Genomic DNA, 12,427 nt, shown 5'->3' with positions numbered 1-12,427 from the left:
GTGCAAACATTGATGGTGTACCAGTATCCAAGACCCTAAACTCTCCAAACATTGATGGTGCATTTTGTTCTTTAAATGAAATCTGTGCAATAAAATAACAGACTGTCTGCAAAACTGGCCTGTAATATTGTTGTATCCAGAGGTATCATCCATCAATTTAAACTTTTTCGTTGATCTCTACTAGTAATTTACAGGGAATCTGGTCAGGGATTCAAGAGTAAGTCTTCTGCCCTACGCTGAATAAGTGAAAAGATATTTTATTCACTCTATCATGATGGTTACATGTGGTCATAAGGGGAAACTAGATGCTCTCTAGGTCTCTTAAGGAAGGACATTGTGGCTTCTTTAAGTCGTATAAATAGGCAACCATCAGATACCAAGTGCCAAGTATCACATAAACTCCTCTATCTATTCTAGGCATAGTAAAGGAATTGGCTCAGTATAAGGGGAACTATAAAACAATCTCATTTTTATTGCATCTTCAGGTAATAATATCTAAGTGCATTTTGTTTGAACATATGCATGTAGATGTTTAGAAATTTTGAACAAAAATGGGTAGAGTGAATTGATTTTTGTTTTCTATTCCAGAAAGTCGGTCAAGTTATGAGTCTGCTATTAGAAAAAACAGATTATAATCTCTTTTGGTAGTATTTTTCCAAAAATACTAATTTCATTAGCTGATAGCATAATGGTTGGCAAACATTTCCTCTTTGGAAATATCCACTTGGACTAATCATTTTTGTAGAGATTTGTGTACATTAGGAGATTATAACCTAGTGGAAAGTATTTCTAAATTAACTTGTGGAGAAAAGATAATCTTCATATTGACCAAAATATTTGCTCAGTTATGACAGCTTTGTAAGAATGCAAGTTGTGTGATTATATTGCAGGACCCTCTCTACCTCATGAAAACTTGCCAGAGTTTAATGACTGTGAACATGAATGGAGCAAGAGGGCTCGGGGGTGTGGACAAGGAAGACTGTAGGTCTCATACCCCTTCGTCTCGTCATAGAATCAGAAGTGTCCTCTTATGGACGTGCTCACTCACACACCTCTTTCCCTGAGGCTGCTGCGTGCTTTCTCACAGGAGGGGCTGTGCTGCAGGAGCCCCACTTTCCCCTGCAACAGGAGAATAGATACCCCCAATGTCTCCTGGATGATCATTGCCTCATTAGGGAATCCCATTTTGTAGGTCATAACTCCAGTGCTGGGTTATATTATCAGTGTGAAGGAGGAGGGGAGGGGTCACCGTTCCCCCCAAACAGCACTGTCCAGTAGAAATATAACCTGAGTCACATATATAATTTAAAATGTCCTAGGAGCCACATTAGAAGCTAAATGTAAACAAGTGAAATTAATTTTTAGTATATTCTATTTTATTCCAGTGCATTCAAAGTATTATCATTTCAATATGTAATCAATTACATTTTTACGCTCTTCTTCTTGTATTAAGTCTTTGGACTGCAGTGTGGATTTTACACTTACAGCATCTCTCCATTTGTCCTGGCCACACTGTAACTGTTCAGTGGCCACATATGGCTGATGGCTCTTGGACTGGAGAGCACAGCTATAGAGTAACAGGTTCTGCCTTAGTGACAAAACTAAGGGATGTTTAAAGGGATGACTCTTGATCTCAGCTGCCCTCACTAGAGCTGCATGAGAACCTGGCACTTACAGGGACAGCAGACTGCCACTCAGGGGACGACAACGACCCCCCAGTCACAGGTAAACTGGCAGATCCGAGGTGCTCTGCCTGAGTAACAGGGAAAAGGGAAGACCTTCTCTTGAGACCTGTTTGTTCCAGGAACTTCGCACACTTAATCCTTTTCACAGTCCCTGTTGTATAGATAAGGAAAAGGAGGTGTAGAGAGTTTAAGTTATTTGTCAAGGTCAGATTGCCCTCATACAGAACTAAAATAGGATTCAAGTCTAACTCTAAAGCCTTTGTTCTCCAAGATAACAGTCAATATAGAAAGTCAGGTAAATTTCAGATTCACTTCGGACACCAACTCAGTAGATGTGGGTTGGTACCCAAGAACCTGCACTGCTATTGTGCATCCCCAGTGATTCTGAAGAGGTGATCCCCATGCCACACTTTGATAGAGTGAAGGCAAGAGCCCCTTTCTCGTGTCTTTTGGTAGTACAGCTGATCCCCTCCCTCATCCCTTTTAGATGGTCCCCAGAGACAAGATGACTTTGTTATACCCAGCTTCCCTCCAACGCCTCGGTCCATTCTGAAGGGACCACACGCAGAGGGTCTTTAGTTGGAAATGAACCAGTTCTGCTGGCACTTTCCAAGAATTTGATAGAAACCAAATTAGAGAAAGAATGTTTCAAGAAATCTCTGCATGTACAGATGCTAGTTACAACAGCAAAAAAAAAAAAAAAAAAACCAGAGAGAGAAGATTGTGTACTTTAACAATACAAGTTACATATTTGTGCTGAACTGGTGGTTAGGGATAACAATAGAACAAAGTTTGGTTGTATCTTGTCCTGTGGTTCTCTCTCTCTTTTTTTTAAAATTTCAAATCTGCATGTCAGTGTTTCTCTATACAATGTACACAATGTGAACTGCAACATCTTAAATGTTTGGCAGGACATTCATGCTCATGACATCACATGCTGGGAAGACAGGGAGGCCACTGTAGGGCTGGCCTCAGGCAGAGGCAGCATCAGTGCGGCCATTGAGATGTCCCCACAAAAGAGTGTGTGACAGCCAGCTGTGCAGCCTAAAGGAGACTGAACCAGAATTGTGGGTGGAACTTTGGCACATGCTGCTTATGGCTTGAATAGCAGCTCTTGAGGAATCTATATTATTCTACCTCACGCAGAATCTCAGAGCTCAGGCTTTGTGGCTCCGGGACAGGGGGAGGGAGTGGAGATGGAGGAACTTGTCACTGCTCCATGCCCCATTGTTGAAATGAAAAATGTGGACACCGTAAGATTGTAGAGTTGTAGAAGGTAAGAACTGCTTAAGCTTTACAAAAAATGACCTTCTAAATGGCAAAGAGCACCTAGTTGTCACAGTCTGGTACTTTCTTTAATTAAAATTTTATATTGAGTTATATTCAACTTTGCTTTTCAAACTGTAAGGTGCACACGGATCACGTGGGGGTCTTATTAAAATGCAGTCTCTGATTCAGCAGGTCTAGGGTGGGGCCTGGGACTCTGTCATTTAACCAGCTCTCAGGGGATGTTGATTCTGTTGGTCTAGACTCAAACCTGGAGTCACAGACACTCATTAAATAAAATCTGAACACTGTAGAAAAAGGCAGTTCACAAACTCTTAAGACTTGGGTTATCCTAAAATGGATTTTAAGAGCAGCTGCTAAAATTATTTATTTCTTTATTCATTCATTGATTCATTTGTTAACTAATTAAACAGCATTTGATGATCCCTTGTTATGTGCCAGGCATGCGTTAGCCACCAGATATAAAAAAAGAATCAGAAAGTCAATCCCAGTCCTCAAGTAACTTGTAGCCTAGTGATGTAGTTAGGAGCACCATGAACAGTGATGCTGTTAGCTTCTTATCATTGTCATCTTTAATTGACTTTGGAAACTTACACCCTGACTAACAGGGGAAAATAAAATACCAGCAGAAGCATGTTAGTACGCAGATGGAAGATGAGAGTTTACAGAATATTTGATATATAAAGGCATGTTGACTAGATCTTCTCCCAACTTGATACTTTTTTAAAATGGATGTTGAAAGTCAGCCAACTTTGAAACTCCTTAAAGTCTATTGATTTAATTATGTGCAGAAGAGTGAGGAATGGGCAGAGAAGGCCTTGTCCAGGCTTCTGCCGAGTCCTGCTGAGACCTGCAGAGGAGCTCGCTGTTTTTCAGGGCTGGAATTTAGTTGAAGGTGTCAATCTTCTCTGGTTTGAATGTTTTACAAACTTCCTCTCCAGGGACTTTCCTGGCAGTCCAGTGGTTAAGATTCAATGCTTCCAATGCAAAGTGTATGGGTTCAATTCCTGGTCCAGGAACTAGGATCCCACATGCTGTGCAGTGTGACCAAATTAAAAAAAAAATAGCAAAAACAAACAAAAACTTCCTTTCCTGGTATCAGAGCTCAGTTTTTATTGTGAAAAGTACAACAGGGGCAGCAGAATCTGCTGGCACTGATTCGTACTTAAAAGGCTCAGTCAGGTACAGTGAGCAAAGTGGAGACCTGAAGCAGAGATCCCCAAGCTGGGCCTTGTAGATGGTCAGAAGGTGCTGAACTGTTCCCAAGAAAAATATGAAGAATAATATATCTTTTCCTAGTTGACTAAAAACAAACAATAAAATAAAAATCTAGCCATTCATTGTGTGACTAATATAGACATATACTATCACACGAATCATTTCATGAAATCCATTCCACACACTGTAAAAGTTTAGCAATCCACAGTCTTGGCTAATTAGGTGCTTCTTCTTTACAAAGCCCTCAGGGATCCTGGCTCCTTCCAACTCACTGCTTTACCAAACCCAGGGGTCCAAGATGGTAACATCTACATTTCAGGTGGGGAAAGGATCAAAGGAAAAGGGCAAAGGTTCATGCTCACCATCTCCTAAGATAGTTCTCTGAAGCTGCTGCAGGAATCTGCTTACAGTAAGTCACATGGCCACACATTGCTGCAAGAGACACTGGGAAGTTTTTTTTTTTTTTAATCAAGATTGGCTATGTAATTTGTAGAGCTCAGTATAAAATGAAAATATATAGCTCCTTTTACAAAAAAAGAGGGGAAAAGTGTTTTTACTTAAAACAGATAGCTTTTTCCTTTTTTTTGTGGTCTCTCTCTTGATTTGTCATGGTGGGGTTTTTTTGTTTTTTGTCTTTTTGCTATTTAGTGTTGTCCTAAGTAAAAAAAAATATGAAATTTTTCTAAGTAAATCTTCTAAGAAAAACTAAATTACAAGCATGAATTTTACCATTTTTTAAATTGTGCAATCTGTTTTAAGTGCAAATAAAAGATAGTTTCACTTTTTTTGTAGAAACACCAAAGTCCCACAATTTGTATTTGGTAGCACGTACACATTTCAGTCTCAGTCATTGGAATAGTGGAAACATTGCACAAAACTAACTCACTTATATTTTTATTTTACTTCTTGCTATGCACCCATTCTGCCAACACACTCTGCCTTCGGCTTACTGAAGAGTGAGAACGAATGAAATGAATGGGACCGAAATGAGTGGGACCTATCTTTCCCTTTCTATGTCATCATTTTCAGCTTAAAATGGTTGGTGAATACAGGGAATTATTAATGCAAGGTTAAGGTCATTCAAGTTTCTTAGAACCCACTGCCTTCTTTCTACATTTGAAGAAAGCTGTGGTTTGAATGGTAAGTGTGTCCTCGGGACTGTCAGTGCACCTCTTTACTCAGTTTTAGTCTGGTCAGGCTGCTATAACAAAATACCACAGATTGGGAGCTTATAAATGACATAAATTTATTTCTCACAGTTCTAGGCAGTCCAAGACCAAGGGGCCAACATGGTCGCTTTCTAATGAAGACCTACTTCCTGGTTCAGAGCTGGCGTCTTTCTCTGTGTCCTCATGTGGCAGAAGGAGTGAGGTGGTTCCGTGGGGCCACCTTTATAAAAGCCCTGATCTTGTTATAAGGGCTTCACCCTCATGACCTAAACACCTCCCAAAGGCCCCACTTCCTAATACCATTGCTTGTGGTTGGGATTTCAACACGTGGATTCTGGGCAGATACAAACATTCAGACCATGGCACTTGGCCACAGGCACAACACACACTTACCTCCGAACTTCTGAGTCCTGCTGAACTTCCACACACTGCGGATCCATGGGAAATCTGTGCTCACGGGGTATCATGGGCACTGTGTGCGGAAATAGTGGCAAGAAGTGATGGACACGTATACTGCATGTATTTTCTCTCCTCACACACATGCTCCATGGTCTCCTTAGACTTCACTTACAAAACACAAGTTCAGTGAAAAAATTATTGAGAATCCAAGATGCCAATAGCACAGAATTAAACCAGGATTTAACAATCCTTCTGCGTGTGGGGCCTGTGAAGCTACACAGCTGACCCTGCCCTTTCTTCTATCTGGCCATGTACCTGGTTAAGTTTTTTGAGTAAGTCTCTAAAAAGAAAAAGAGTAGATTTTGAGGGAAACTTGTAGCCTATGTTATACCTTCTGACACTCTTAGGAGGGCATCTGTCTTAGTCGATTGGGACTGCTACAACAAAATACTATATTAGACTGGGGGGCTTAAACAATCTACATTTATTTTTCATGGTTCTGGAGGCGAATCCAGATTCTGATCTTGAAAACCCAAGATCAAGGTGTTGGCAGATCTGGTGTCTGGGGAGGACTCTCCTCCTGGCTTGTAGACAGCTGCCTTCTTGCTGTGTCATCCCTTGGTGGGGAGAGAGGAAGGGGGAAGAGAGAGATAGAGAGAGAGGTTCTAGTCTTTCTTCTTCTTACAAAGACCCAAATTCTATCATGGGGACTCCATCCTCCTGACCTCATCTAAACTTATTACTTCCTAAGGGACCCACCTCCAAATATCATACCAGGGATTAGGGCTTCAGCACATGAATTTTGCAGAGCACACATTCAGTCCATTCAGCTATCAGTATCACCCCTCTTATCTACACGATGGAACTGGAGGTTAAGGAGGTGAAGTAATGAGTCCAGGCCACAGAGCTAGTCAATATCAAGGTCAGGATTGAACCCATGTCTTCCAATGCTAAGGCCAGTTCTCATACTGCTACAGCATATTTGGAATTTACAAAATGAAACTAAATTATATTTAATGAAATACAGTAGAATGAAAATGTCAAGAGTATGTGTCTTTCTCATAAGATATTAAAGACAAGCATACATTTTAGTTAAAATAGTAACTGAGTGCACCATACATATATCATTCATTCAATTCTTATAACAATTCCATGAACTGAGGGCTATCATATACCCATTTTATAGATGAGAGAGCAGAGACACAGCGAGGTTAACTAGATTGCCTAAGGTTCCACAGCCTTGCAAGCCTGATTCTAAAGCCCCAAGTACTGACCACTGCTCCAGTCTTCAACTGGAATTTGTCCCTTAAGGGAATGAATTACTATAGAAACCCATTTAATGAAAGGACAGATTCAAAATTAGCTTAAGATTCTTTTTTTCTTTTGGCCATGCTGCTCAGCTTGTAGTAGCTTAACTCCCTGACCAGGGATCAAACCCCGGGCCCCCTGTAATGAAAACACAGAGTCCTAACCGCTGGACCTCCAGGAAATTCCCTTAAGATTCATTAACATAAATATTCTCCCAATTGAGAATGTTAGTTTAAGAGTAAGATTAAAGTCTGGACCTGTTAGTCTTCAAAACAAATGTTCTTAGAAATGGTTCCTTTAATCTGTGGTAACTGAAAAATTGAGGGAATTCAAGCTTCTCTATAGGGAAGCCCCACACACTCAAGCTTCTCTATAGTATAAGGGCTGGTGAATATTTGTATAGGGAAGCCCCACACACTCAAGCTTCTCCATAGTATAAGGGCTGGTGAATATTTGTATAGGGAAGCCCCACACACTCAAGCGTCTCTATAGTATAAGGGCTGGTGAATATTTGTATCTTTGGAAAGAGGAAATGTGGACTCAAATTCTCCACAAACAGATTTTCAGGAAATAAGGGGAATTAACTACTACAGGGAGTATACTCTCTTGTAGCCTTTGAAGTTATAATGAATGACAGAGATCATAATCTGTGCCTAAAAAGCAAAGTCACAGGGGAGCACATTTTGCTAGGAACAGACCACTGTGGTCACTATGTGTTAACAATTCCAGTGTTAAGAGTGAAGGGTGAGGTAGGGGATGATAAACAGAGTTCAAACCATGGGTTTGGTTTGCAAACAAATGCCAAGATGAGTGAGTAAGCTTTTTTTTTTTTTTAAGCAAAGAAATCACTGGGCTGGAAAACCCTCAAAATATCAATCACTCAATAAGGCCTCCTTAGGAAAACAATGCTGTGATTTTTGTACAGAGACCTTTGAAGTCAACCAGTTTTGGCTTAGAATTTGAAAATAAAATTTAAAAAAAGAGCACTGTAGGTCAAGAGGTCTTTCTGAACTACTTTCAATTCCAAAAGGCCCCTCAAAGGGAAGTAGGGCCTTGATTTTGTTAAAAAGTATATTTAGCTTCAGAATGGGAAAGAAAGAGCCAGGATTCTGATTTCTTAGTCACGTACTTTCCTCCGTAGCCCAGGGTGGGATGGCGGGGCCAAGACTTGCTGTTCAGTCTCTTGGTTGTGTCCAACTCTTTGCGACCCCTGGACTGGAGCACGCCAGGCTTCCCTGTCCCTCACCAATTCCTGGAGCTTGCTCAAACTCATGTCCCTCAAGTCAGTGATGCCATCCACCCATCTCATCCCTTGTCATCCCCTTCTCCTCCTGCCTTCAGTCTTTCCCAGCATCAGGGTCTTTCCCAATGAGTCAGTTCTTCACATCAGTATTGGCCAAAGTATTGGGGTTTCAACTTCAGCATCAGTCCTCCCAATGAATATTCAGGACTGATTTCCTTTACAATTGACTGGTGTGATATTCTTGCAGTCTAAAGGACTCTCAAGAGTCTTTTCCAAAACCACAGTTCAAAAACATCAATTCTTCAGTGCTCAGCCTTCTTTATTGTCCAACTCTCACATCCATATATGACCACTGGAAAAGCCATAGCTTTGACTAGGCAGACCTTTGTCGACAAAGTAATGTCTCTACTTTTTAATATGCTGTCTAGGTTGGTCATAGCTTTTCTTCCAAGGAGCATGTGTCTCTTAATTTCATAGCTGCTTTCACCATCTGCAGTGATTTTGGAGCCCAAGAAAGAAAAGTCTGTCACTGTTTCCATTGTTGCCCCATCTATTTCCCATGAAGTGATGGGACTGGATGCCATGATCTTTGTTTTTTGAATGCTGAGTTTTAAGCCAGCTTTTTCACTCTCCTCTTTCACCTTCATTAAGAGGCTATTTAGTTCCTCTGCTTTCTGTCATAAGGGTGGTATCATCTGCATATCTGAGGTTATTGATATTTCTCACAGCAACCTTGATTCCAGCTTGCGCTTCATCCAGCCCAGCGATTCTCATGTTGTACTCTAAGTTAAATAAGAAGGGTGACAGTGTACAGCCTTGATGATATACAGCCAAGACCTGGGAGGCTATCAAGGATGCCCTCTGTGTAATAGGATCTGGAATTTATTTCTGATGTCATGGTAAGAACAAAATAACTTTGCTCTGTGTCAGGCTGGAGTGGCTGCAGTGCTTTTAATGGCTAGAAGAGTGGGATTCAGGCTCTCCTTGAGGGCCATCTCCAGGGCATGGAGTTTTCCTCCAACAAACCTAATTTCCATTTAATAACCCTTTAGAGAGTTTTTCTCTCTGAATATATCTGAACCTTCTGTGAACCCATTTATGCTTCAGTTAGCACTGTCACTTGAATTTAACAAATTCCGTATGTTTGCCACCCATGGTGAAAGTAGTTTTTCCTTTTATTTGTCCTCAGATTGTCTCTGGTGAGCCGGTTGCTTTTGTCTCAATAAGAGTTCATTTGGTTGTCACTCAGTTAGCTCACCTCCTTTCCTAGGTCAGTAAGCTGATCTCAGCAACTGAGCAGCTTTTTTTTTTTCCCCCTTTCTCAAGATACTTTATTTATTGGAAAATATTCATGTCGATGATTACCATGGATTTTTAAAAATTGGACTATAGTTGTTTTACAATGTTGTGTTAATTTCTGCTGTACAACAAAGTGAATCAGCTATATGTATACATATATCCCCTCCCTTTTGAGCCTTCTTCCTAGCTCCCTGCCTCAATTACCGCCCCCTACCCACCCCCAGGTTGTCCTAGGGAACCCAACCCACTCCCTGAGCAGCTTTTGAGATGCAAGTCTGGGGAGGAAGATTGGGTAAATATTCTGTAGCAGTTGAAGATCTGGGCACAGTAGCAAGTGAATCAGCTTCAAATGCATCCATCTTCTAATTTGTTAAATGGAAACAATAGCTCCACAGAATTTAAGAGAAGAAAACACAAAACATGTTTGAATCACATTTTCAAAGCACTATATTGCTCTATAATGATAAGTAAAAAAAATGCCTCATTTCCCTCTGAACATTTTCTGGAAACAGAATTTCATTATATTCATGAATTCAAATCAGGGTCCTCTTAGGAAAGATACTAGAATGTGCCTTTGTTTGGTCAAGTGAATTTATTTAATGATGAGATCTTGAGAGTTTGTCAGAAAATGCCAATAAATTTCAATATTTAATTCCTCTCTGAGAGCTGAATGTATGGTTTCACATTTTTATCTTGCATAGTGCTATAATTTACATTCTGATCTTCTATTCAGTGCTATAGTTTAAATTCTAGAACACCAAAACTTTTAAAGAGAGTTTCTCTCCTCTTAATTACTACAAAATAAGCAAACAATAGCCTATCTAAAAGTATTCCCCACCTCCAAGTTTTAAATTTTTTTCACATTCTTTGCAGAGGATCCATGGAGGAAATATTTTTATATTTCTGCTATTAAATTTTATAAGAGGATTTTCATTCTGCAACCTTTTTAAATTACCTCTTCTGTCTCTAAATAAACCTATGTATGTTTATTTTCTTGTCTCTATAGATGAACAACTGTATTAATGTATTATGCACAGTACAAAATGTACAAAAAGTTGGAAGAATGGGGAATATGGCATAATATTTTAATTTTATTTCATATTATTTATTAATTTATTAATGACAAGCTGTTTTTCTTTTTACTAGTAATATTTTAATGAGAGCAATGCTTTTGAACCTACTTCATTATTTAATACTGAGATAAAAACGTTCAGAAGTCTGATTCTTAGTTCAGTTAATTTTACTGCTTGGTTTTAATAGCTGCTTTAACTGAAAAAAGATGCTTCATATGTATACACAGAACCAGACAGAAGAAGTACATCATTGACCATATTCATCAGTCGTTATACTCTTGTGTCAACTTCCTCCACCAATTCTGCAAAGATTTGTATTAAAATTTGGCAGTTCTCCTTATTCCTTGATGCCTTTCAATTGTTTTTTCAAACTAATCAGGTAGGTTGCATGTTTTTATTTCTAAATAAATTATTTGAAAGCCTATAGATACTCTGTAAAATTTCTTAATCAGGCTATAAAATTTTCTACACGTACAGAACTGTTTTCATAGTTGATACATATTATTTTCAGTAAGAAAATCACACACATATCCAAATATCTTTTTACAAAATGATCTCTCCTTTGCACTGATTTCAAAATGCAACTGCTATCTCATGAATTGTATAAGATCATTGATTAACAAGGTTTATTTTGTTTTAAATTCTTGTCAGATAGCAAACTTTTGTAATTTTAGCTTCACTGTTTTTGCTGCAATGGGCTATTTTATGGTTTCTTTGCAGGGATCTTTTAAACTGACTAGCCCTTTTTGTGAGGTTAGTTTGGTAAAAACCTAATACAATCTATGTGCGTGTGTGCTAAGTCACTTCAGTCATGTCCGACTCTTTGAGACCCCCTGGACTGTAGCCTTCCAGGCTGCTCTGCCCATGGGATTCTCCAGGCAAGAATACTGAGGGGGTTACCATTTCCTTCTCCAGGGGATCTTCCTGGTACGGGGATCAAACCCAAGTCTCTTAAGTCTCCTGCACTGGCAGGTGGGTTCTTTGTCACTAGTGCCACCTGGGAATGCAATCTATAAATTTACTTAAATGGATATGGGTATTATACAAAACCTCATAACTTGAATGAAATAGTGAAGGTGGTGTGGGTGGTGCTGTATACCTCTCCTCACTGAAGACGAACCTCTAACATCAGGAGCTCTTCAAGACCCAGATGACCATTAGACACTCACAGGGATAGTCTGTTGAATATGTGCCTCAATAGGATCCATAATAATAGTAATACAATACCAATCAAATTATGCCTTATATTTAACACTGAATATATTATTATAACAATGTTAATATATGTTATAATCAACATATTATATTGTTACTTTAATATATATTGTAATCAATACACTGTAATGTATTGCTATTATATTATTATACTAATTTAAGGCTTAATTTTGTTCTTAATTTTTAGATGAAAAGTGTTTTAGAAAAACAGTTCCAATATTGTTTTCATATTTTTTGGAGGTTTATGATCTATAGCAGAAGAGAAACATAGAAACAAATAACTGTATTCAACATGTAAAATGCTATATACACGGAAAAAAATGCTATGGAATCATGTGATCAGGCAAGGACAAGGTAGGACAGAGGTTAAATTCCAGAAATTCAGAGAGAAGATACATTTGAGAGGAACTTGAAGGATGAATGGGAGATTGCTGAGTGGATAAGGGGGTGAAGGACATTCAAGGAGACGCAAGAAGACAGGAGAATATGCCCAGAAAACCTTGAGTAGTCTGCTGGGGTCAGAGTATAGGA

Source organism: Capricornis sumatraensis, chromosome 1, assembly GCF_032405125.1.
Source record: "Capricornis sumatraensis isolate serow.1 chromosome 1, serow.2, whole genome shotgun sequence".
In the NCBI taxonomy this organism is placed as follows: domain Eukaryota; kingdom Metazoa; phylum Chordata; class Mammalia; order Artiodactyla; family Bovidae; genus Capricornis; species Capricornis sumatraensis.
The sequence above is the reverse complement of the archived record's forward strand: the minus strand, read 5'-3'. Positions refer to the sequence as shown.